This window comes from Trichomycterus rosablanca, chromosome 2 (assembly GCF_030014385.1).
Source record: "Trichomycterus rosablanca isolate fTriRos1 chromosome 2, fTriRos1.hap1, whole genome shotgun sequence".
In the NCBI taxonomy this organism is placed as follows: Eukaryota; Metazoa; Chordata; class Actinopteri; order Siluriformes; family Trichomycteridae; genus Trichomycterus; species Trichomycterus rosablanca.
In genome coordinates this window covers 13722822-13748704 of record NC_085989.1, presented here as the reverse complement: position 1 = coordinate 13748704, position 25883 = coordinate 13722822, and the positions used below count along the sequence as shown (strand labels likewise).

The 25883-nt window shown below is 39.7% G+C and overlaps 1 long non-coding RNA gene across 1 annotated transcript; it reads left to right on the top strand.

Moving 5' to 3' along the window:
• The first annotated feature begins 290 nt into the window (after positions 1-290).
• LOC134305441 (uncharacterized) lies at positions 291-3541 on the top strand. The gene is made up of 4 exons (XR_010008534.1): positions 291-355; positions 470-648; positions 777-863; positions 3412-3541. It is a non-coding gene; the product is annotated as an uncharacterized LOC134305441 (long non-coding RNA).
• The last annotated feature ends 22342 nt before the right edge of the window (positions 3542-25883 follow it).

Below are 25883 nucleotides of genomic sequence, written 5' to 3'. Positions count from 1 at the left end.
GAACACCAAGCAGTGAGGTAAAAACATATTTGCAATATAAACAATATCGTAGAACCAACCAGTCTGCATTTAATATGGTGCACTTATTGTGTATTGCTATTGTTGACACTAATGTTTTTATTTAAGCTTTATGTCCAGTGTTAAATATATTTTTCAGTGAATTGTATAGAAATTCATGCCAGCTCGTGTGGAGAAAGAAAACAATATATTTGATATCTTCTTTTTTAAGCAGAACTAAAATTTTAATAATATATCAAAAAAAAAAAAAAGTTGTTTGGTTACTCTTGTGTAATTATAGAATAGATAAAGCTTCTTACGTTTTGGATGATGTCCACAGAACTGAGACAATTGAAAGGTATATTTGTGTCGCTATATCTTTAATTTTATTAAATTTACAGTTTAATCTACTTGCCTAATAACCATTTTTTTATATATATTTTCTGGTCCTCTGTTTTGTGCATATTCCCAGGCTTGATGATATTTTGGAGGCCATAAGTGCTGCAGTTTCCAGGAACAATGGAATGGTGGAAAGGGGCCTGGCTTATTGGCAAAAACAAAAGAAATCATCTCCTGTTAATGAGCTCAAGGTTTCCTTTCTTGGGGAGGCTGGAGCAAACACAGGGGCACTCTGGAAAGAGTTTCTGACCGGTATGAACATATTAAACTATAGTATTATAGTACAGTATTATAGTATAAGTATATTAATGAAGATGTGCATATAGGAACTTTAAAAAAAGTTTGACATTACATAATGTTCATGGCTTTTCTGGTTAAAGGAATGATCGAAGGCATTGAGAAACAGGGGACAGTCATGGCAAGAGGCCCAAGTACTTAATGTCTGATTTGGACAAGGGTCATTCCAGGTATGTTTCTTTTATATATCCTGTTAAGGTTGAACGACAACAGATTTCACAGCAGTCAAGGTGCAAGGAATGCATAGCAATTTCAATGCAGAACAATTCACACTTACTAGCACCAAGAGGTAGTTGGAGTTGCCAGTCTACCTAATGGCATGTTTTTAAAAAATAGAAATACACTGAGAAAACATGCAAACTCAGGACCTGTTTATGTGACCCTAGTAGATTTTGTAATAAAAACTAATTGCTAAAACTACCATTATGGAAGATTTACAAAACATTGTCTTTAAATATACAGGGTGAGTCAAAAGTTGCAGGACACTCTTTTATTTCAGAAACAAAAGGGAAAATGACATATCTGAATACCCCAGCAAGTAATGGGTGAGGGGCCTATCTTTTAGGCTATGTCCGGAACATGGCCTCCATCTTGAAAGCCGCCATATTGGATCAAGGGCAAGTTTTTCCAATGGAAAGGTGGTCATGTAGCATATCAGAGAAGACCAGAATTTTCTGAATAATTGATTGCCGCAATCAGATTTGCAATTTATCTTGTGGTTCAAAAGTTATCAACACAGTTGCAACAACAACCGGGAACGTTCCCTGTGATGCACAGCTATTTGACGTGTTCAATGTGTTGTCCCTGGTGCTGAACACAGAGCTGAAGGCACTGGATCCAATCATTATGAACCCGCATGAGAATCTCTGGAGAAATGCTGTCACAAGCCTCCACGATGCAGTGCTGGTGGTGTTTGTTGCAGATTTTCTCAGCATACACAATTTGTTTGAGATGACCCCAGAGATCTGGCCAGCCATTCCACAAAACCCCAACGGCCAATCCAATGACCAGGGAATTGAATATCCAGCCACTGACGAACACCTGCTCCGTAGTGTGGTGGAGGCCCATCCTGTTGGAAATAACAGGGGAAACTGCCATCTTTGGTCAGAATGGATGGGAACACTGTTTCCTGTAGCATTGTCAGTGCTGAGCATTTAGGGTCCGGTCGATGAAAATGGGTCCGATTACACGGGTGCCCCATATTCCACACCACACCTTAACCTCCAATTAGCCTCGAGGTGACGGATGACACTGTCCGCTATGTTTGAAATATTACTGTGAAAATGCCCTTTGCTTGCAAAATAATTTTTGTGCAGGGCAGTTCAGTTCATCAATCTTGTCCCAAAACAGTGCAGTTGTACGCCATGCAACCCTGAAGCTGCTTCCCATCTTAGAGCAGATAAGACGTGGCTTGCACCTGCATGGACTCCGTGATTACATGACCAAACTGTCAGCCACTTTTTGTCCCAGGGGTAGAAATTAAGTTACTACTCATATAAATACACTATATGGGCAGTACTATAATATTTAGGGATGCATCAATACCATTTTTTCCCAACCGAGTACGAGTACAAGTACATGTATTTTAGTACTCGCCGATACCGATACCTATTTAGAATGATGCAATCTGGAGCATTATGGAATAGTGTAGTTTTTAGTGTAAAATAGTGCAGTGGAACAGTTGCTTGGGTTGCCATCACTAATTGTAAAAAAAAAAAAAAAAAAAAAACACCGTTAACGTTCATTAATAAACGCACGTAATTAACGTTGTGCACATCATACATGCGATGCGATTCTGCTGATTGAAATATTTACTTTAAAAGGATAATACAGTCCGATCCCATCTGAGCCGATTCTATCAGCACATACATTCGTGGTTCACCTCGGTAAATCGTAAACGACTCTGAGTCGGCTCCCGCTCTGTGGTAATAACCAGTATAATTAAGCCTGAGCTTTATAATGTAAGCGAGTCACACAAAATGTTCTGTAGTAGTTGGTGTTTATTTACAACCGCATCATTCATTATAACAGTAAACACGGAGAGATGACTGAGAAAAGAAGCTTAAAATGAGTCGACTCCTGAATCACTTGTATCGACACTGTGAACAGAGTATTGAACACAAACACGTCCTATAACAGCGGTCGCTGCTTTTGTAACCGGTTATCTTCGCTGTTAGCTCTATTTTGAAGGTTTATTTTTTTTTTCCAAACGGAACTAAATAACATTAAACGTGCGTGTGAGCGTGGTCAGTGAGAATAATTCAATCTGTCTCCCGTGGATGAAAAATTAATTGCTTTAGTTTTAGAAGTAAAAAAATCTCGTAATGTCACGCCCCCCGGTCAGGCACTCGCGCCCCACAAGTTGAAAATCCCTGCGTTAACGCAGCAACGTGCACTAGGCACAAGGTATCGGATGTTTAGTATCGGAGCCTCGTTTGCGAGTGCGAGTACGAGTTAATGAGCGCGGTATCGGGCTAATACCCGATACTAGTATCGGTACTCATGCATCTCTAATAATATTGGGCCATTCATTCTAATTCTGCTTTGTTTACTTGCTATAATGACACCAGTTTTTGTGTGTGTTTGGGCAATTGTAAAAATGGGATTGACTACTGTAAATACATTTGCTGAGTCGTTTGTACATGTATATAACAAGAAACATTGTAATCTATACACAAGTCAATGCTTCTTACTGTTTTGATGTTTCTTTTTAAACAGGCTGATGCAGACTGTGTAATGTCAGTTTGCTGTGCAGACTGCATATAAAAAAGGCACATACAAGCAACAAGTTGAGATGAAGATGAAAGAACATACCGTAATAATTGGACCATGTTACCAGCCTGTTTAATTCAGCAAATACACATTAAACTGTGCGGAAGAGCATGTTTACTTTTCCACAATTAACAAAACATGGTATTTGACTATAGAGGTGCACAAACTTTTGCATAAGACTGTATTTGTTTATTTTATGGTTAATGAAATAACAACAGTTTTTATATTTGCACCAGTTCTATCAAGTTTTATTAAGATGCAATCTTTTCTTTCCAAATTTTGTAACATACTAAACCAAAATGTGTGCTGTTGCCGATGCTGTTCTATTACAAATAAGTTATTAACTTACAAAATGTTTCTAACATGTAGATGAAAATCCACCTATGGTTGAGACAACTGGTATGCCCTCCCTTTGTCCAATAACATTCCTCCAGTGGCTCACAGGACAGCGACACATTCCTGTTTTGGCAGAAGAAAAGAGAAATTTTTTATCACTGTCAAATTCAATCATGAATGTGATACAGAATTTACTTCACATAAAATTTGTTACCCAATGGTGGCAGCTTGCACCGATACAATGACACTCCCTGTTAAACATATGCAACGTTATGAAGACTTCAAAATAGTTTTGGTAGAAGCATTCTATCTTGGGCAGGAATTTCACAATGTTTAAGTTTGTTTGTTTGTTTATTAGGATTTTAATGTCATGTCTTACACTTTGGTTACATTCATGACAGAAACGGTAGTTACTCATTACACAAGGTTCATCAGTTCACAAGGTTAAATCAAACACAGTCTTGGACAATTTAGTGTCTCCAATTCACCTCACTTGGTTCCAGCCTTCAACAAAGATCTGAAGGTCTTTGTGGAGAAGGGCAAAAAACACAAAGTGTACCAGGAAGAGGTGCAGGTTGTTTGCAATGTCCAGCATCCCATCTTCTTCAAGACTGTGCAGGATATAATAATATATGGAAGTCACAGCTGTCCACACATCAACCCACAGCCTTTCAATTCTGTAAAACAAAAAAATTAGAATTGTAATATTTTGTTGACTGTATAACATCTGTGGGAAAGTGGTAGCTGTATAGAATCCAAGGACAACAGTAGCCTTAAAATGTAGAAATATATGTTGAAGAAAAGTATAACTCACACAATCAAGGACATTTGTGCCAGTATGCCCAAAAGGTTGCTGGATTTGTGACAGCATTGCATCCACAACCAAAGGGGCTAGCATTAATTGGTTTGTTGCTGGACTGTCAACAGTGCAGAAGCATTGTTGGAATTTTTTTAAACCCCTCAGTTTCAATGCTGAGAGAACTCAGCATTGAAACTGAGGGGTTTAAAAAAATTCCAACAATGCTTCTGCACTCATATATACATACATACCAGAACAACACACACTACCATGTTATTACCATGTTTGTATCCTGCAGTGCTGAGGAACGGTACAGCACCCAAATACCATTCTGCCAGTGGGATTCCTATGGCATTTTCTTTTTACTGATTAATGACATACAGGGGGGCAGGGGTGTACAGAGAAAGAGATAGAATATGTATGTGTATATATATATATATATATATATATATATACAGGTATATATATATATATATATATATATATTATGGCAAGCCAAACAGGAAATATATAGCAAACGCTAATATATATGGAATGAAACTCGATATATATATATATATATATATATATATATATATATATACAGTGTATCACAAAAGTGAGTACACCCCTCACATTTCTGCAAATATTTCATTATATCTTTTCATGGGACAACACTATAGACATGAAACTTGGATATAACTTAGAGTAGTCAGTGTACAGCTTGTATAGCAGTGTAGATTTACTGTCTTCTGAAAATAACTCAACACACAGCCATTAATGTCTAAATAGCTGGCAACATAAGTGAGTACACCCCACAGTGAACATGTCCAAATTGTGCCCAAATGTGTCGTTGTCCCTCCCTGGTGTCATGTGTCAAGGTCCCAGGTGTAAATGGGGAGCAGGGCTGTTAAATTTGGTGTTTTGGGTACAATTCTCTCATACTGGCCACTGGATATTCAACATGGCACCTCATGGCAAAGAACTCTCTGAGGATGTGAGAAATAGAATTGTTGCTCTCCACAAAGATGGCCTGGGCTATAAGAAGATTGCTAACACCCTGAAACTGAGCTACAGCATGGTGGCCAAGGTCATACAGCGGTTTTCCAGGACAGGTTCCACTCGAAACAGGCTTCGCCAGGGTCGACCAAAGAAGTTGAGTCCACGTGTTCGGCGTCATATCCAGAGGTTGGCTTTAAAAAATAGACACATGAGTGCTGCCAGCATTGCTGCAGAGGTTGAAGACGTGGGAGGTCAGCCTGTCAGTGCTCAGACCATACGCCGCACACTGCATCAACTCGGTCTGCATGGTCGTCATCCCAGAAGGAAGCTGACGCACAAGAAAGCCAGCAAACAGTTTGCTGAAGACAAGCAGTCCAAGAACATGGATTACTGGAATGCCCTGTGGTCTGACGAGACCAAGATAAACTTGTTTGGCTCAGATGGTGTCCAGCATGTGTGGCGGCGCCCTGGTGAGAAGTACCAAGACAACTGTATCTTGCCTACAGTCAAGCATGGTGGTGGTAGCATCATGGTCTTGGGCTGCATGAGTGTTGCTGGCACTGGGGAGCTGCAGTTCATTGAGGGAAACATGAATTTCAACATGTACTGTGACATTCTGAAACAGAGCATGATCCCCTCCCTTCGAAAACTGGGCCTCATGGCAGTTTTCCAACAGGATAACGACCCCAAACACAACCTCCAAGATGACAACTGCCTTGCTGAGGAAGCTGAAGGTAAAGGTGATGGACTAAACCCAATTGAGCACCTGTGGCGCATCCTCAAGTGGAAGGTGGAGGAGTTCAAGGTGTCTAACATCCACCAGCTCCGTGATGTCATCATGGAGGAGTGGAAGAGGATTCCAGTAGCAACCTGTGCAGCTCTGGTGAATTCCATGCCCAGGAGGGTTAAGGCAGTGCTGGATAATAATGGTGGTCACACAAAATATTGACACTTTGGGCACAATTTGGACATGTTCACTGTGGGGTGTACTCACTTATGTTGCCAGCCATTTAGACATTAATGGCTGTGTGTTGAGTTATTTTCAGAAGACAGTAAATCTACACTGCTATACAAGTTGTACACTGACTACTCTAAGTTATATCCAAGTTTTATTTCTATAGTGTTGTCCCATGAAAAGATATAATGAAATATTTGCAGAAATGTGAGGGGTGTACTCACTTTTGTGATACACTGTATATATATATATATATACAACCCCTGGCAAAAATTATGGAATCACCACTCTTGGAAGATGTTCTTTCAATTGTTTAATTTTGTAGAAAAAAAATAAATCACAGACATGCCACAAAACTATCATTTCTCAAACTGTCAACCCTCTGGCATTAAGAAACAATAAAAAAAGAAACAAATATAATAGTTGTGGTCAGTCACAATTGCTTTTTTTTAGATGAAGTAGAGGAAAAAATATGGAATCACTCAAATCTGAGGAAAAAATTATGGAATCATTAGAAAACACTGCACCATTATTACTTTGTTGCACCACCTCTGGCTTTTATAATGGTTTAAACTCTCTGAGGCATGGAGTTAACTAATGACAAACAGTATTCTTCATCAATCTGCCTTCAACTGTCTCTTGCTGTTGCCAGATCAGATTTGCAGGTTGGAACCTTGTCATTGACCATTTTCTTCAATTTCCACCAGAGATTTTCAAATGGATTGAGATCCGGACTATTTGCAGGCCATGCCATTGACATTATATGTTTTCTTGAAGGAAAGTTTTCACGTCCTTTGCCCTATGGCAAGATGCATTATCATCTTGAAAAATGAAGTCATCATCACCAAACATCCTTTCAACTGATGGAATAAGAAAAGCGTCCAAAATTTCAATGTGGACTTTGGCATTTATTGAAGACCATCTCCCCTGTGCCTTTACCCGACATGCAGGCCCATATCATCAACAACTGTGGAAATTAACATGTTTTCTTTAGGCAGTTATTTTCATAAATTTCATTGGACAGACACCAAACAAAAGTTCCAGCATCATCACCTTGCCCAATGCAGATTTGCGATTCATCACTGAAGATCACTTTTATCCAGTCACCAACAGTCCACGATTGCTTTTCTTTAGCCTACTTTAACCTTGTTCTTTTCTTTTTAGGTGTTAATGATGGCTTTTGTTTGGCTTTTCTGTATGTAAATCCCATTTCTTTTAGGTGATTTCTTACAGTTCAGTCACAGACATTGACTCCACTTTCCGGCCACTTGTTTCTCATTTGTTTTGTTGTGCATTTTCTGTTTTCAAGACATATTGCTTTAAGTTTTCTATCTTGATGCTTTGATGTCTTACTTGGTCTACCAGTATGCTTCCCTTTTACAACCTTCCCATTTTGTTTGTACTTGGTCCAGATTTTAAACACAGCTTACTGGGAACAACCAACATCTTTTGCGACATTCCACAATGATTTATCTTCTTGAAGGAGTTTTATAATCCTCTCATTTGTTTCAACTGACATATCTTGTGTTGGAACCATGATTCATGACAATCTGCTTTGTGCAACAGCTCTCCGAGGTGTAAGCACTCTTTTTAAACTGAAGAATAATTAGCAAATCTAATCTGCTGCAGATGTTTTGTTTTTAAACTGCAAATTACAGAGTGAGTCCATAATTTTTTCCTCAGATTTGAGTGATTCCATATTTTTTTCCTCTACTTGATCTAAAAAAAGCAATTGTGACTGACCACAACTATTATATTTGTTTCTTTTTTTTTATTGTTTCTTAATGCCAGAAGGTTGACATTTTGAAAAATGATAGTTTTGTGGCATGTCTGTGATTTTTTTTTTTTCTACAAAATTAAACAATTGACAGAACATCTTCCAAGAGTGGTGATTCCATAATTTTTGCCAGGGGTTGTATATATATATATAATGAAACTCGATATATATATAATGAAACTCGATATATATAATGAAACTCGATATATATAATGAAACTCTATATATATATATATATATATATAATGAAACTCGATATATATATATAATGAAACTCGATATATATAATGAAACTCGATATATATATATATAATGAAACTCGATATATATATATATAATGAAACTTGATATATATATAATGAAACTCAATATATTTAATGAAACTCAATATATATAATGAAACTTGATATATATAAAATTAAACTTGATATATATATATAATGAAACTCGATATATATAAATTGAAACTTGATTTATATAAAATGAAACTTTGTTTAATTTTTTGCAGATAGAGCAAATATGTGCACGTCACAAATACAAACACAAAAGTCAGAACAACAGGACGCGTCATTATTATTACTTTTTTAACACTTGTGTTTGATTTACACTGTCTACATAATAATATAAAATTAAAATACGAACCGTTTTCTACGGAAGCGTATTGCTGCCACACAGATTAAAAAAAATACCGTCAGTATGTCATTATAACGAGAAAAGGATGTCGTTTTAATGAGAAAATATGTCGTTATAACGAGAAAGGATGTCGTTTTCACGAGAAAGGATGTTGTTTTAACGAGAAAATATGTCGTTAAAACGAGAAAGAATGTCGTTTTAACGAGAAAGGATGTCGTTTTAACAAGAAAAGGATGTCGTTATAACGAGAAAAGGATGTCGTTATAACGAGAAAGGGATGTCGTTTAAACGAGAAAAGGATGTCTTTATAATGAGAAAAGGATCTGTTAAAACAGTGTATATTACAATCAGAGGAAATAAGTCTGTGGTCGTTTGTGGAGTTGATTAACCTTATGCCAAGTTCACACTACACGACTTTCCAAGTCGTCAGGTCGCTGTACAGTTCACACTATACGACTGAATCTTTTGCACTCGGGAGTCTTTCAGTCAGTGTATATTTCACACTACACGACTGATCGGCGATAGGGGGTTTCACACTACACGATCCATCACCAACTGGAATCGCAGACGAGCTTCTCTGGTCTCCCTTTTTTTCTTTTTTTTCTTAAAACACACGTGAGAAGTGACGAGAAGTTTAATGATACCACGTCCAAAAATGCACGTCAACAAATAGCGAGAGATCAAAGTTTGTGCACTGACGTGATGAAATCAAGGAGGAAAAAAAAATGAATCTGAGTGGATTTGGCAACACATTTACATTTTCAGCATTTAGCAGACGCTTTTATCCAAAGCGACTTACACAATGAGCGGAACACGGTGAGCAATTGAGGGTTAAGGGCCTTGCTCAGGGACCCAACAGTGGCAACTTGGTGGTGGCGGGGCTTGAACCGGCAACCTTCTGTTTACTAGTCCAGTACCTTAACCACTGAGCTATCACTGGCAACACAAACAGTATATGGCTTGTTCTGTAGTAAGTTGGAGATTAATTAATATTTTTGCAATGCAGCGTGGGTGTTATGTTTTGTAGAGGACGATCAAGTCAGAAATACTGTAAAACGTGTGTGTGCCGGTGTATTCTGATATAAACTATATTAATTAAGCCCCTGTACCACCTGTTTACACTCGTCTCTTGCGTTTCCCCTCACGCTGTATCCTGCGTTCTCACTGGCTGTTCGACATGTCACTCATTCCCAGTCGCACATCTGAGATCAGATATCTGACGTGCTAGAAAACTCGATCCAGTCGCTGAGCGGTCGGCGAGCCGGTCGGGTCGAGTTGTTGGATAGTTCACACTTAGCAACTGAGAGCCGAGTTTTGATCGCCGAGCGAACGCTGAGTTGCTCCCGACCCGGTGTTACGGAGAATTCAGTTCCCGCTGTTTCCCCTTTAACGCGCATGTGCAAAAATCATGAAGTTTTTTCAGTCGCTTCGTTGAGCATCGGTTTATTTGGAATATGTGTTTATAGCGGTATGTTCTTTTTAAATTTCATGTTGTATGTTAGGTAGTTTGTGATTAAATACATACTTTAAAGTACTGAGTGAACTACTGTCAGAGGTTTTATTGCTCCACCGCAAGTCAGAGGTTTTCACACTGCTGTCTTCAGCCTTGCTGTCAAACAGCTAGAATTAACGTGTCAGATTTATTTGTAAATAAATCCTAATACAGGACATGCTCTTATTCACACACTAGTTTGTTTCTTCTCGTTTTGTCACACAAGATAAAGTTTTGGTGCAGATACAAATAAACTATATCGTACAGGACAATAAGCAGTCTGTGTTATTATTCATGTGATCTCTCTTGTTCATCCATGTGATTTTAAAATGAACAAACAGTATGTAGAACAAGTTTAACCTATAGATCAGTCCATTATACTAACAACACAGTGGGGGAACAGATTTACCTGGAGACCTGGGGAATATGGTTCCCCACATGTACATCACTGTGTGTGTAATTATAAAACACTACAGTGATGCTGGTGATGTATTTACCTGTTGTCATTATGTAGAACAAGTTTAACCTATAGACCAGTCCATTATACTAACAACACAGGGGGGAACACATTTACCTGGAGACCTGGGGAATATGGTTCCCCACATGTATATCACTGTGTGTGTAATTATATAATAAATAATAAAAAAATTTAATCGTGAAGCGATTCACCGGGAGACACAAAGCCGAATTCATCCATGCTGAACGCCGCCGGCACGGACGTCAGATGCCCTGTAAGAAGAAACAGCAGGAAGTGCACCACAGGTAGCCAACCAATGCCCATACTTATAGCATGGGAAAGGACCGCCCAGCATTTAAAGGTACCTACAAATGATCCTCAGCTGGAGAGCAATTTAGATGAAATCAACACAAAACCCCATCCTGCTACATATACCGTACATTTCCATTAGTTTGGTGATAGTGACATTACAAAATGCATTTTCTGCATTAGACAAGCTTAGAGAAGCGATTTAAGCACATTACTGGTGTTTTTGTGCATAAAGATTACTGTGTTGATAGTGACATAACAATAAGCATTTTCTGCATTAGACTTAGATAATCGATTTAAACATTGTTGAGGAGTGTATCAGTTTTTTATTCATTCCCAATATTTTGTTCATATAGTCATTACAGAAAACAATTTAAGGATTAGTCACGCTCACAGAAGCACTTTAAACACAAAGCTTAAATGTTCATATTCGTTGTTGTTTATTCCAACTACTGTGTTGAAAGTGTCATTAATAAATCACTTTCTTCATTAGACAAGCTTAGAGAAACACTTTAAACACAGTCCTGGATAGTTGTAGTGTTTATAACCATTCTTTTTACTTTATTGATAGAATCATTACTTTGTTGATAGTGACATATCAAAAAGCATTTTCTGCATTAGACGAGCTCAGAGTTTCTTTTCGACTTTCTAATTACTTTGTAGCTAGTTTCATTTTCTGCATTAGACAAGCTTAGAGAAACGCTTGAAACACAGTTCAGGGGTGCGTTTCCCGATAACGATTGATCTTAGCGATTTACGAACAACTTTAAAAATGACGTCTTTAAGAACGCCAATTTCGCAAGTGTTTCCCAAAAGCCCTCGTAAGTCTCCGAAACTAAGAACGATGTGTAAGTAGTTCTTTGTTTGCTCCGCCTCTGAAAAGGCACCACCAGTCGAAAACTGAATCACCGATTGTTAGAATGTATTTATTTCCTTAGTCCATGAGTTGTATTACAACCATATGTATGTGTTCGCACCCTGGAAGTTCATACTGTCCCTTTGATCATCGTGTTACTTCCACATCCTGAAAGTATTCACACCATGTACAACAGCTGCCTGCTTTTATTGTCTACCAACACCCCCTTTTCCTTAGCTATTTATTCTTGTTTATTCCCCCAAATAAAGTTAGAAGATTTTTGGTGCTCAGCCGTGTCTGTGTCTTTGTGCTTTTGTCTTCTCCTGGGCTCAACCGAGCTCAGTAAAGAAACCAAGAGGAATCTATCAACTGGTGGGGAATATTCCATAAAAGCCTTATTTTAACAAATGGTGGAGAATGCTACGGCTCCTTTAACAGGTGAGTAAGTTTTTAAATAAATTTACTGGCTGGACCTGCTGAGAATAAGGAAAATTGTTGTTCTCTAACGATTTTTTGTCTTAAACTCTAGGGAATAAGGGGATTGTTGTTCTGCCCTGTGTTCCGTTTTAGAGAACTTTGAGTCAGTTTGTGAATTTTATGTATTCCTGATTCAATTTATCTCTGTTGTTTTAGAGAATTTTGAGTCAGTTTGTGAATTTTATGTATTCCTGATTCAATTTATCTCTGTTTTATGTTTGTCTAATTTGTTTTGAGCAGGAAGCAAGCCCATAATCTTATTTTATTGTGAAGTATTATTTTTACTTTTGGCTATTTGGAATATCTCCTCTTGGTTTCTTGCATTTTGGTGTTGGTTTATTTTAGATATTTTGTCTGTTTCATATTGTCATTAATCAGTATGGGTGCCAAAAACTCGAATACACATGTCCTAAACCTGGGGACACGCCAGTTTCATGGCTAGACAGTTTAGGTTTAAGCACATATACAGGAATGTGGGTAAACAATCTGCATGATTGGTCCAAAACCCGTGGTTTTACGGTATATCCTAGTGCTGGTTCTTTTGAGAATAGATATATTCGTGTGGCCATTGTGTGTATTGTGGATGGTGATCCTAATTGGAATTATGACTTTATGAAAAATGGTTTGGATTTTTGGTTGGAAATGAAAGTAGTTTGGGATAAGTGTCTGTCTAAGTATAAAAACAAATCTAACAGGAAGATTCAGCACAGTTTTAAAACAAAGCGCTATAACGTTAATCCTGTTATGGTTTCCTGTACTGCTTCAGGCAGTGATTCTGTTTGCTCTAATAATGGAAAGTATGTTCCTGTTCCTTCTGTGAGTGTGTCTAAGGCTGGCTGTGATACTGGTTCAAAGCCCAAAAGCGTAAAATCTTCCACTGTGACTGTAGACAAACTTTACCCTTCACTGTCCGAATCTGACTCTGACTCGGATGCTGGAACTTTAAACGGCCCCCAAACTAACGCAGCCTTTCCGTTTCACGCAAAGACTGATGCTAGAGGGGAATGTAGTTATAAAATGGTTCCACTTTCCATTAATGATTTAAAATCTGTAATTGAGTTTCTTCCTTCACCAAAGAAACCCTTACAGTTTGGGGATTCTTTAAAATCCATAACTGCGCACATGCAACTATGTGGCATTGATTACCGCACAATACTTCTAAAAGTATTGAAAAATACCATAATGGAGGATAACCTAGTTCACGAGGTTTCATCACTGGACCCCAAGAACGATACTCCAAAGAAAATTGCAAAGACGGTTAAAATCCAACCGCCTCCGTTGGACGGGGATCCCCAGACCAAATCCACTACTCGTACATACGATGTATCTTACTTTTCGTGGGCTGACCCAAAATTTGTTAAAGGGTTTTTTGAGCAACTTTTGAGGTTTTTGAAAACTCAAAACAGCAAATTCGCGGACCTGTCTATAGCCATAAACTGTAAACCTGAAAAGGGCGAGACACTTAGCGTATTCGCTTCTAGATTTTTTACAACCTGGGAGAGCGGAGCAGGACTACATCTAGAATCTAGCTCTGACATTTGTTTAGCAATTAATACGTGCTTGAATAATATGAATGAATCAGATGCACAAATCTTGCGAATGCAAACAGGCATTTTTGATATGGATAATAATGATTTTTGTAAATGCATTCGTGAACTTGAAGCGGTTGGCGTTCTGCCAGTAAAAAAGACAAATTCCACTGCTGTAACAGTGTCTTGTGCTCAACATTTCAATTCTCGTTCCAGTACCAGAAAAGGAAAATGTGGCTACTGTGGTAAGCAAGGCCACTGGGTTCGTGATTGCTACAAAAAGCAGCGTGACGAGGGCAATGACAGTGAACAAGAGCAGAAGCGTCCAAAGCAAACCACATTTAAGAATGAAGGGAAGAGAGGTTCCAGAAACCAGCGGAACCAATCTCCTCCCCAAGCTCCTCCCACTACAAACCCACATTGGACGGCCATGCCTGCGATGGTTATCCAAGACCCGCCCTCAGCTCCTGTGCTCAACCCTAATACACAAGCTCAACCCAATAGCCAACAGGGTTGCATGCAATATGAGTGCCCCGAGGAGTTTATTGATTGGACATGCTTTACTACTACCTTGTCTAACAAATTTTCTACTCTTCCCATGATATCTCTACAGGTCGATGGTCACACTTATGATTTTCTTGTAGATACCGGAGCGACCTGCTCTTCTCTAAGTGGTCTACAATACGATGGTCCAGTCTCAAACAGCTCTGTGCGGTCGGTAGGAATTGAAGGGGTTTTGACAAATTGTCCTTTGACTCAACCTCTCAGTGTGGACATGGTTTTAGAACCTGTGGTCTCCTTTGTTCATCGCTTTGTGGTTATACCAAAAAGCCCATTTTGCCTTCTTGGGAGAGATTTAATGTTCAAGTTAGGCATTTCTATTTCTTTCAATTCTGACTGCTGTGTGTTTTCTGTTACAGATAATTACAGAGCCTCACATGAGGTGGGCAACATTACTGACTGTCACTCTTTTCTTACCTGTACTATCCCTGAGTGCCTGTCCTCAGTTCAAGTTTCATTGTGGGCATCCCACAAGAACGAGGTGGGCCTTATTCCTTGCAATCCTTATCAAGCTCATTTGAAGACAAGGGAGCCAGTGTTTGTGAAACAATACCCATTGTCTGCTGATAAGGAACGGGGAATACAACCTGTCATTTAATCTCTATTAGATCAGGGAGTCATAAAGCCAACAGTTTCACCATATAACACACCAGTGAATCCAGTAGTCAAGCCTGATGGCTCTTATCGTTTCACACAGGATCTTAGGAAAATTAATGAGCTTATTATTCCTATTGCACCCGTAGTCCCTGACGTAGTGACTATTCTCACAGCCATTCCTGCTGACTACCCATGGTACACTGTAGTTGATATTTGTTCTGCTTTCTTTTCTATCCCTGTGCATCCAGACACCCAGTCCATTTTTGCCTTTACCTACAAAAATCAGCAGTTCACTTGGGAGAGATTGCCACAGGGGTTCATTGATTCACCTGCTGTATTTTCAGCCGTTGCCAGACATACTTTGAAGGGCCTGATCTTACCAGAGGGATCTACGCTTGTCACATATGCGGACGACCTGTTGATGGCTGCTCAGGATGAAGCCACATGCGAGGAGGCCTCTCTGCAGTTGCTACATCATCTAGCAGTTAGCGGTTTCAAGTTATCACTACCCAAGTTGCAGTTCTGCAAGCCGACAGTACAGTATCTAGGTTTCACCCTATCCAGGGGTCAGCGAAGCCTGTCTGCTGCCAGAAAGACTGTTATCAGCAACGTGCCAAAACCAAAGACTGTCAAAGCCATGCTGAGTTTTCTTGGACTAGTAAACTACTGTCGACAATGGATTCCCGATGTTTCCTACTATGACTACTTCGAGAGGGGTGCTCCAACATGGACTTATCTGCCAAGGTCAAATGGACAAATGAAAAAGTGAGTGCATTTCAAGCACTAAAGACTGCCTTATGTCAATCACCCTCGCTCGGGTTGCCGAGGTATGATCTGCCCTTTCATCTGTATGTTTCTGAGAATGGCTCGACCGCCTCCGCTGTGCTAGCGCAAGAGCACGGTGGACCTGGTCTGAGACCTGTGGCTTATCTCTCCAAGACTTTGGATCGTGTAGTACAGGCCAAGCCGGCCTGTCTACGCGCCACTGCTGCTTGTGCCATTATGGTACAGGATGCACAGAAAATCTTACTTTCTCACCCACTTGTCTTACACACACCACACCAGGTCATTCACATTCTTCAGAACATACAGACACAACACATGACAGCTCAGCGTAGATCAGGATATGAAGTCATCCTTTGTTCTACTGAAAATCTCAACATTAAACCTCTCTCTTCTGTCAACTCTCCTGCTCGATTGCTTCAAGACCTCTTACAGCATTCTAGCAGCGACTTGGCGCCCTCTAACTTGAAAGATGAACATGATTGCTTGTTATCAATTCATTCAAGCTCTAATATACATGCAGACCTGTCCCCTACACCGCTTGGGGAAGGTGATAAAGTGTTTGTGGATGGCTCATGCTTCAAACCAAACGATTCCACGTTCTTGTGTGGTTACTCTGTTTGCATGCTGCCCAACACTGTAATTGAGGCCTCTTCTCTTCCTTACAGATCCGCACAAGCTGCTGAACTTGTTGCACTTACGCGTGCATGCCATCTGTTTTCTGGTCAGTCTGTTACCATCTACACTGATTCAAGGTATGCTTTCGGAGTTTCCCATGATTTTGGGAAAATATGGTCTAATCGAGGCTTTGTATCGGCCGATGGAAAGCCTATTGCAAATTCAAATCTCGTGGCGGACCTAATTTCTGCCTGCTCACTGCCATCCAAACTCGCTATTGTAAAGGTAAAAGGGCACGCCCCCTCTGACACAGACATACGTAGCTCGTGGCAATGCTTTAGCCGATCAATACGCTCGCGCAGCAGCTAATGGGTATTGCACATCTCAAAATTTGTCTTTCTTAGTTGAGCAAAAGACAAGTAAACCAATGGTACATCCATTGCTAGCTGATAATCTTTTAGACATTAAATTTCTGCAAGCTAATGCATCACAAGATGACATTCAGTTCTGGTCAGAACAGTCCTGCTCTCCTAGTCCAGATAATATCATTCGTGACCCCTCAGGACGCGTCGCTTTGCCAAAGTCTGTTCTACCCTTTCTTGAGAGACACTTTCACGGTGTGTCCCACATCGCAAAGAGGGGAGTGGTAGAACTGTTAAACAAACATTTCTGTATACACAACGTCGGTTTGTCAACAAAAATCTTACTGGATACATGTTTAACCTGCGCACGTGTAAACAACACAACAGCGAACGCTAAACATGATGCCCTTCCTGTTCCAGACCAGCCTTTCACACATCTTCAGGTGGATTTCACACACATGCCCCCGTGTGGTAAGTTGAAATATATGTTAGTGGTAGTAGATCGATTCTCCAAGTGGGTAGAGGCATTCCCTACAGCCAATGAAAAGGCGTCCACTGTGGTAAAGATCTTGTCTCAAGAGATATTCCCTAGATATGGTTTACCTATCTCCATAGACAGCGATCAAGGTCCAAGTTTTGTTTCGAGGCTTACGAACAAACTTTGTAAGTACCTACAGATCAACTGGCACTTTCATATACCGTACCACCCACAGTCCTCAGGTGTTGTTGAAAGGATGAACCGAACTCTCAAGGACAGATTGACCAAAGCCATGCTGGAAACAGAGCTCCCTACTCATCCGTTTGAGCCTGGTGAGACAGTGCTAGTGAAATCTCTGAAACCCAGGAAGGTTGGCGAGGCAGCGTACGGACCCCCGACTACTGTCCTGGCTGTCACTCGCACAGGCATCCTCACGGATTTTCAGCCACACTGGATTCATGCTTCACGAGTCAAGAAGTGTCCAAAACAGTAACCAATGGCATTTCAACTCCCCTTCTACTCTGGAAAGAAGCAAGAGGGGAACCCGAATCTAAAAATAGTGTCAACTTGTGTGGTTCTATTTAATGAAATCATTATTGTATTTTGTTTGTTTTTTTCTTTTTTTTTCTTTTTTGATACTTATTTGTGGACTTATAGCATCGTCATATTTCTGATCCTTATCCATTGTGCATATGTCTTATTAGACATATGAGAGGGGACTGTTAGAATATATTTATTTCCTTAGTCCATGAGTTGTATTACAACCATATGTATGTGTTCGCACCCTGGAAGTTCCTACTGTCCCTTTGATCATCATGTTACTTCCACATCCTGAAAGTATTCACACCTTGTACAACAGCTGCCTGCTTTTATTGTCTACCAACACCCCCTTTTCCTTAGCTATTTATTCTTTATTGTTTATTCCCCCAAATAAAGTCAGAAGATTTTTGGTGCTCAGCCATGTCTGTGTCTTTGTGCCTTTGTCTTCTCCTGGGCTCAACCGAGCTCAGTAAAGAAACCAAGAGGAATCTATCAACTGGTGGAGAATATTCCATAAAAGCCTTATTTTAACAAACGATTATCATATAATTTATCATTATTACATCACAAAAAGCAATTATTACTCTTTAAGAAAACCTTTTTTATAAACTACTAACCAATAGATCTTTAAATTACTGGTATAAAAACATTACATTTGCAATCGCTATCTGTTGCATATTAAGGCTATATATAGGCGCACAATTAACCTTTCATGCATAAATCCAGAAAAGCATGCCACGTCTACAGCGCAAACTGGGGTATAATTTAGGTAAGAGAGGGCCAAGACAGGTGTAGGTCAGTTATCTGCAACAGGCCCTACTTTGTAAGAGGAAGCATTACTGACAATACTAGGTCCAGCAGCCACTGAAGGGATAGCTGGGGGAGTAAATGTATGTTTAAAGTTCCCATCTACCCCATCTCCTGTGCAGCCTTCACTTTGCAGCAGTCCTGGGTCATCTCCTGGGCCTTCCTCTGCAAAGTCCAGTCAAATAGCTTTACCTGATCAACAGGACTTCATGGCCAAGCAGTTTTCAATTGCAGAATTATAGCTAACTAGTGCCATCTATTGATTTAGTTATAAAAAAATGATTTAAACATTGAAATACAACAGTGCACACACACACACACACACACACACACATGTTGTGCTGGTATGAGTGGATCAGACACAGCAGTGCTGATTGAGTTATTACACACTTTACTGTCACTGCTGGACTGAGAATCGTCCACCAACAAAAAATATCCAGCCAACAGCGCCCCGTGGGCAGCATCCTGTGACCACTGATGAAGGTCTAGAAGATGAGCGACTCAAACAGCAGCAATGGATGAGCGATCATCTCTGACTTCACATCTACAAGGTGGACCAAGTAGGAGTGTCTAATAGAGTGGACAGTGAGTGGACACGGTACTTAAAAACTCCAGCAGCGCTGCTGTGTTTGATCCACTCATACCAGCACAACACACACTAACACACCACCACCATGTCAGTGTCACTGCAGTGCTGAGAATCATCCACCACCTAAATAATACCTGCTCTGTGGGGGTCCTGACCATTGAAGAGCAGCATGAAAGGGGGCTAACAAAGCATGCAAAGAAACAGATGGACTACAGTCAAGGACGGATTAAGGATAGTCTGGGCCCCTGGGCAAAGAGTTGCCCAGGTCGCCCCCTCCAAAACATAAATAAATGAATACATTAAACAACCTGTCAATAACTAACCCTAACACAAGAATCTATTTTATAATAGATTTTATAATCTATCTTCTTTCTTGCAAAGTCATCCACTAATTCATCAAAATTAAGCTGTCTGACCAAATCTGATTCAATGGCCAGAAGTGACAGTGAGTTCAGGCGGTTTTGGCGCATCCTAATCCTGAGTTCATTCTTAATACGAGCCAGTTTGGAGAATGAACGCTCCCCTTCACAATTTGTGATAGGCACAGTCAAAAAAAGTGCTATGTAGACATTTGGAAAGGTTGACTGTAAATTCAAATTTATCATGGTCTTGAGCATTTTACTAGGACATTTTTCTTTTTCTGTTATGAATGATTTGTATTGTATCAATTCATCTGCCAGGCTCATGTTCAGATCTGAAGGATATGCTGCAGCGAGTGAGTTAGCCTTTAAAGTGAGCTCACTGTTGGACATATTGTCAGGCATGAAAAGAACATTAAATAGCTCAGTTAAGTGTGTGTATGCATTCAAACGGTGGTTGAGACAGGACACAAGTTTGTCAATGACAACATTGAAAGTTTCGATCCGAAACTTGTCCTTTCCGTTAAATGCTACACCTGGCTCTGCACTATCATCAGACATAATTTTGCGCTTCTTTGTACGCTGGAGGTCATGCCTGTACTCTTGGGAGACAGCAGTGGTAACATTTAAAGCTGCCCCTTCAAACACCTCAAAGTTATCTCTCTGTGCTGCCACAAAGTCTCGTAAAGACAAGAGAAGTTGTGTAGCTGTACATATGTCAATATCATGCTTCTGCAGCTGCAGGCTTGTGGCTTGGAACCTCTGTAGTATTGTGTCCCAGAAGTATGCCATGAAGGCCATCTCCAACGTGTCCAATTTGTCACAGAGTGCAGAGGCTTCACTTCGAGTTACACATTTCTCCTCCATATCTTTAGACATATCATTCAATGCCTCTCTCAGTTGTGCATAATATTTCCAAAGAGCCTTAGTTGACTCAGCTCGTGCGCTCCATCGAGTACCTGACAGTGATTTCAGTGTGAGTTTGATATCAGTATCACGGAAAACCTTTCCCCACCTGTGTGTAGATGATGCACAAAATGTGTACATTGCCTGTACAAAGTCAAAAAAACGTCCAGCTTCTGGGCTACTGTCAACAGCATTGACACCAACTAAATTCAGTGAATGTGCTGCACAGGGGACATAACAAATCAAAGGGTTTCTTTGTTTAAGATGAGCTTGGACTCCATTGTACTTTCCCGACATGTTACTTGCATTATCATATGACTGGCCCCTACAGTTGGATAAGGCCCAGATTCTCCACCATAGCAACGACACACTCTGCCAAACTGTCCCCACTACATGTCCGTCATTATTAACAAACCTGAAAATAAAAGTAAGTTGGTCCACATGAGCAAGGTCTGGAGTGGAGTCAACTATAACAGAGAAGTATTTTGGCTAGGGCCCAAAAGCATGGCTAGGGGCCCCAAAAGCATGGCTAGGGCCCCCAAGAGGCCCTGGGGTCAAAGTCCCTAATAGTCAGAGGATCCTTAAAATGGAGGGCCCTCAGAAATAAAAATATATTGTATCATAAATGTTGATAGGCATCGCAAAATGTTTTGGGCCAGGGCCCCCCCGGGGACCCCTAACCTCAAGGGCCCCTGGGCACTGGCCCCACTGGCCCGGTCAGTAATCCAGCCATGACTACAGTCAGTAATTGTAGAACTACAAAGTGCTTCTATATATGGTAAGTGGAGGTGATGAAATGGACAGTAAGTGTAAAAACCAGAAGGTGGTTTTAATGTTAAGGCTGAACAGTGTGTGTGTGTGTGTGTGTGTGTGTGTATATATGTTTTAATGTTTTTGACCATTCTTTTTACTTTGTTGATGGTGATATTACAAATAGCATTTTCTGCATTAGATAGGCTCAGAGAAACCCTTTAAACACAGTTATGGAGTGTTGTAGTGTTTTGAACATTCCTTTTACGTTGTTGATTGTGCAATGATTTTCTAGCGTCACACAACCTCAGAGAAGTGCAAAAACAAAATTATAAAACGGATAGTTCCGGTCCTAAAATCTGATTGGCTGAGCCGCGTTCGAAGCCGTTGTAAAATCCCCGATAAACGCACACCTAGGACCACCTCACATCATTCCATATTAATACGCCACTGAATAGAGAAAGTTAATGTTATTTTCGCCCTCACGTTGCCTAGCAACACTGTTAATCGGATTACCTTGCGTCGCGGAAGAATGCTTTATTGTAAGTTTATACACAATAAATACACTTATGATTAAACATTGTTGTATTTATTATATTTTATGTTGACCGCCGTTTTATAAAAGCAATAAGCCACTCGAGACCGTACGTTACTGTTACGATTTTAGCACGGGGAAAGAAGTTTTAGGCACTCCGCTTCGCGTCGTGCCAAAAACGTCATCCCCGTGCTAAAATCACAGTAACGTACGGTCTCGAGTGGCTTATTGCTTTAACATAAAAACACTCCAGAACTGTGCTTATAGCGCCTCTATGAGTTTGACGCTGAAAATGCTTGTTGCATTGTTTTTATCAGCAAAGTAATGTGAAAGAACAAAAACACACTTGAACTGTGTTTAAAGAGCTTTTCTAAGTCTATCTGACGCTGAAATGCTTTTGGTAATGTCACTATTAACTAAGTAATAGGAATGTTCAAAAAAACACTACAAATCTCCAGAACTGTATTTAAAGCGCTTCTCAGAGCTTGTCTTATGCAGAAAATGCTTTCAGTAATGACACTAACAACAAAGTTATAGAAATTAACAAAAACACTCCAATAATGTGCTCTTTGTTTGTCTAATGCAGAAACTATTTTTGTAATGTCACTATCAACAAAAAACACTACAAAACTCCAGAACTGTATTTGAAGCGCTTCTCAGCGCTTGTCTAATGCAAAAATTATTTCTGTAATGTTAGTAACCACAAAGTAAAAGGAGTAAAAGGAGTGTACAAAAACATTAAAGCACTTAAGAACTGTGTATAAAGCTATTCTCTGAGCTTGTCTAATGCAGAAAATGCTTTCTGTAATACACTATCAACAAAGTAATAGGAATTACCAAATGCACAAAAACACTTCAGTAATGTGCTTTAAGCACTTCTCTCAGGTTGTCTAATGCTGAAAATGTGTTTTGTTATGTCACTATCAACAAAGTACTAATGGGAAAGTTCAAAAACAAAACACTCCAGAACACTCCAGAACTTTCTCAGAGCTAGTCTAATGCAGAAAATGCTTTTTATGATGTCAGTATCCACAAAATAAAAAGAATGTTCAAAAACACTACAACACTCAAGAACTGCATATAAAGCGCTTTCCTGAGTTTGTCTAATGCAGAAAATGCTTTTTGTAATGTCACTATCAACAATGTTCAATAGGAATTTTCAAAAATACTAAAACTGTGTTTAAAGCGCTTCTCTGAGCTTGTCTAATGCAGTTGTAATTTCAGTATTCACAAAGTAATGTGGATGTACAAAATTACTCCAGTAATGTGCTTAATGCGCTACTCTAAGATTGTCAAATGCAAAAAAATGCTTTTTTATTGTCACTATCCACAAAGTATTACGAATGTCCAGAAACAATACAAAACTCAAGAACTGTGTTTGAAGCGTTTCTCTGTGGTTGTCTAATGCAGAAAAATTTTTAAAACGCATCTTAAAACTTAAAGCACATCTATGAGGTTGTCTGACGCTAAAGAAAAGAATTGTGCAATCTTAGTATCCACAACATAAAAAGAATGTTCAAAAACACTACATTACTTTAGAATTGTGTTAAAAAGCATTTCTTTGAGCCTTTTTAATGCAGAAAATGCTTTTTGTGAAGTCCAACAAGAAATTGGAACACAGTTCTGCAAAAAAAAAATTTTCAAGGGCTGCTTTGGTTATTCCACGTAATCTTTATGTTTTTGGGTGCGCTGAATCCGAAAATGACCTCCGTTTTGTCATAGGACATCACATTTTCTGACAATTTAGGTAACTATGCTAAATAAGGCAATACCTCAATATAAATGAAAGTAGACTCATAAAATAAATTTTTTATTACAAATTTTTCATGAAAATCTTTTTTTTAACTGGAATGAGCTCACTAACACACACTAAAATCGATTCTTCTTCCCTGTGAGGCTCCTCTTGGTACATTTACGCTTGTGAGTAGCATCTGGAATGTCTCTCTGAAACGCCCAACAGTAGTCTGCCATCATTGTAATGCTCCATCTTTCCTGGTATCTTCTTTCCATCTCTTTAATGTCCTGGTGGAATCGTTCACCTTGCTCTTCACTCACAGCTCCCAAATTTTCAGGAAAGTTGTCAAGGTGGGAGTTGAGGAAATGCACTTTCAAACTCATCAGGCAACCTAAAGCTTGAAATGCTTTCAGCATTCGTCCGACGATCTTTTTGTAGTCAGGATCTTTGTTATTGCCTAAAAATTTCTTTATGACTTCTGTAAATGCAATCCACCCTTCTTTTTGAGGATCCGTCATGGTATTGATAAACTCTTGATCAGCTATAAGCCTTCTAATGTCTGGTCCGACGAACACACCTTCCTTTAATTTTGCCTCCGAGAGGCCTGGAGACTTGATGACCAAGTATTTGAAGCATTCTCCATCTCTTGGAAGGGATTTTACGAATTGCTTCATCAATCCCAATTTTATGTGGAGAGGTGGTAGAAGAACTTTATCGGGAGGTACCAAAGTTTCTCGGGGGACATTTTTTTCACCAACTGTGAGCACCCTCGGCTGGCAACTCTTCTTGGTCCAGTGATTTTGTCGGTCTCGACTGTCCCATAGACACAGAAAACAAGGGTATTTGGTATACCCAGCTTGTTGCCCGAGCAGCATGCACAAGACTTTCAAATCCCCGCACACTTGCCAACCGTGGTCTTCATATTTAAGTTTACGAAGAACCAATTCCAAGTTCTCGTAGGTTTCCTTGAGGTGTACGGAATGACCTACAGGGATGGAAGCATAAAAACCGCCGTTGTGGAGTAAAACTGCTTTGAGACTTCTTTTTGAAGAATCTATAAAAAGACGCCATTGCGCTGAATCATATTGGATTTTGAATTGACCCATCAAACCTTCGACATCGATGCAATAAACCAACTTATCTTCCTGGGCAAAGTAAGGAACGACTCCTTTTCACGATGTCTGAACTATGAAAAAGACACTCCTGGCAACAATAAATTCCTGCTTTTGAGCCTTGATCCGAGTAACTCAGCGGCATCTTTGGGAAGATTCAAGTCTCTTACCAAATCATTCATCTCCTCCTGGGAAAACAATTTTGGTCTTGTATCATCTTCAAAGTCAGAACTTGATTCATCATCTGGTTCAGGTATGACTCCATCTTCATCGGAGCTAGTTATCTCTTCCAAGGTAGCAGGGCCTTGGGTACTGGTATATCTGTGCCATGGGGGATGGGACGAATTGCTGAGTGAAGATTGGGGTATGAAATGGAATGCTTCCATTTTGAATTATACCCTTTCACATTGCATGAACAAAAGTAACAATCATCACTATGGTTCTTTTGCTCTCGCCATACCATAGGAATCCCATAACGGAAAGCTTTTTTCTTACCCTTGAACCAATTTCGGAGGTCCTCAACACACCGTTTGCACACTTTATGAGGCGCCCAAGCTTTATCTTGATCTCCAAGCTTTAGTCCGAAGTATGCGAAGTATACTTTTTTCACAAAGTCTGTAATATTCAGCTGTTGCTTCAACACTGTATATTCACCACAAATGTAACAGAAACTGTCAGGCGAATTAATACACTTCCGCTGAGCCATAATGCTAATTTTAAGAAACACGGTTGAATAATGACGAGCTAACACGAACTGAGATAAAAAAGTGTGAACAGGCGAGAACCAAGAAAAAACTATTTAATCAAGCCCGGGCATGTCAGAGCCTGCGCGTTCAGCTTGCAACATGTTGATGCTGGTTTCATTAGCTCTAAACTGTGTTTAAAGCGCTTCTCTGAGCTTGTCTAATGCAGAATATTATTTTGGACAAAAACACTAAAATATTGCATAACAGTGTTTAAACCGCTTCTTTTATTTTAGCTTGTCTGTCAATGAAAATGCTTTTTGTATTGTCAATATCAACAAAGTTGTCAATATCAACACTACAGCACTCCAGATCTGTGCTTAAAGTGCTTCTCTGAGGTTG